Source organism: Gossypium hirsutum, chromosome A06 (assembly GCF_007990345.1).
Source record: "Gossypium hirsutum isolate 1008001.06 chromosome A06, Gossypium_hirsutum_v2.1, whole genome shotgun sequence".
Taxonomy (NCBI): Eukaryota; Viridiplantae; Streptophyta; class Magnoliopsida; order Malvales; family Malvaceae; genus Gossypium; species Gossypium hirsutum.
The window spans coordinates 90,678,683-90,680,933 of record NC_053429.1 but is presented as its reverse complement, the minus strand read 5'-3'; the positions used below and the strand labels follow the sequence as shown (position 1 = coordinate 90,680,933).

Genomic DNA, 2,251 nt, shown 5'->3' with positions numbered 1-2,251 from the left:
TTCAACTATATATAGTCAATACACAATCTTAAGAAGCCGTCTTTTTTTCACAAACAACACAGGTGCACCCTAGGGAGATACACCAAGTCGAATAAACCCTCTATCTAACAATTCTTAGAATTGTGCTTTCAACTCTTTCAACTCGGCTGGTGCCATATGATACGGTGATATAAATATGTGTAGTTTTTTTGGAGGGGAAAGATCCTGAAGAGAAAATGAGGGTAGAAGTAGAGGCTAAGTAGCAGAGCAGAACACGAGGGAGAAGAATAAGGCAGTCAACTAGGTCTTTGCAAGACATTGCGCCACCAGATTTGATACTGGATCAGTGAAAGCTTCATAAAGTTATTCTTTTATTTTCTTAAATTACTTCTTTACAAAATTAATTGTTAAAGATGTTGAATGATATTTGAATTCTGATTTAGTTAACCAACCCATGAGTTAAATCTCATCGAGTTGGGATTATTGTATGATACTTTAGTTTTCCATTAATGTTGAAGCTTGGATCTAATTTATTTTACTATTTCATTCAATTTGTTCTTTCGAATTCAATGCATGCAGTTTCAAAACATAGATAAATGCATAGTATTTTTATAAACATAATCTAATTTTGAAAAGGTTAGGTTAGTTGGACCACAATTGATTGATACGAATGGGTGTTTGACCGAATACCCATAGAAATCTCTAAACACAGAGCAGTGTTTGTATAAAGTTAAGAGTAATCAGTACTAGGAATCACATCTGAGATCTATAAACATATATTTCCTTAGGTGAGGTATCCTTAGGTCTTGCTCTCAAAAGAAGCAACCTATTTTAAATCCATTCTAAGCAGTAAGTTCATTAAGAATTTGCCTAGGCATTGTTGGTTTATAAGGGTAGATTCGTAGTAATCCCTGCTTTTCCATTCAACAGCATAGACCCTCTCACTATTGTCTTGGTATCTTTGCCATAGCATATTTCTAAATATTTATTTGTTTACATATTGCACACATCATCATTACTTTGACTACCATTGCATTTCTATCATTGTTTTGCCTTAGCGTAATTCACATACTTCATAATAGCAACTTAACCAAGTTATTCCTATCTGATCTTCATAATAGCAACTTAACCAAGTTATTCCTATCTTATCCCTATGGAAATGATCTTATTTATCATTATATTACTTGATTCAATGTGTATATTAGGACACTTATACATTATATTTACACGCAACAAGTTTTTGGCGCCGTTGCCGAGGATTGACAATTTGGTGAAATTTGGTTTTGTTACTGCTTATCTAATTCCATTAGTTTTATCTAACTTAGTTGTTTATAATTTTTTGATATTTGCAATCAGTATATGAGAAGAGGCATTCTTGCTAACGAAAAATATCCTTTTAACCCAAAGATCGAGAGAACTTTGAGAAGAAGGAGATGAGAATTGCAATATATGGCTAGGAACGGGAATGATCCTGATATGGAAGACCCATTATATCCGAATGGTTGGGACATTAATGTTCCTATTCATCATGTGATCAATGACTAAGATAGTTCAATTTGTAAGCATGTTGTTTCAATTCTATATTATTTGAATCCAGGGATAGTCAGACCGCACATACAAGCCGAGCATTTCGAGTTGAAAACAGTGATGTTTCAGATGTTGGAAACAGTAAGACAGTTCAGTGGATTGTCTACTGAAGATCCAAGACTGCATTTAAGAATTTTCTTAGAAGTCTGTGATTTATTTAGACTATAGAGTGTTCCTAAAGATGCCTTGAAGCTTAAATTGTTTCCGTACTCCTTGAGAGATAGTGCCAGAGCATGGCTGAATGCTTTACCATCGGAGAAGTGGCATCTTGGAATGATCTTTGCCAAAGGTTTTTGCTACGGTATAATCTACCAAAAATGAAAGCCGAATTGAGAAATGATATCACAACTTTTTAGGAAAAAGAAGATGAAAGATTATATGAAGCTTGGGAAAGATTTAAGGAATTACTTCGGAAATGTCCAATGCATAGATTCTAACACTAGACTTAGATGAAAATATTTTATAATGGATTGAATGCGTAAACAAGGATGGTAGTTTATGCTTCTACTAATGGTACTTTGTTGGATACATCCTATAACGAAGCGTATGAGATTTTGTAGCAGATTGCCAACAATGATTATCAATATCCTACTACTCAAGTTGGGACGAGCAAGAGAGCTGCTGGTACCATGGAGCTCGATCCAATCACTTCATTAATAGCTCAAGTATCATCTTTAGCTAATAT

The 2,251-nt window shown here is 34.2% G+C and overlaps 1 non-coding gene across 1 annotated transcript; it reads right to left on the bottom strand.

Moving 5' to 3' along the window:
- Positions 1-1,892: 1,892 nt before the first annotated feature.
- Positions 1,893-1,999, bottom strand: LOC121231020 (small nucleolar RNA R71). The gene has a single exon (XR_005929089.1). It is a non-coding gene; the product is annotated as a small nucleolar RNA R71 (small nucleolar RNA).
- Positions 2,000-2,251: the final 252 nt, after the last annotated feature.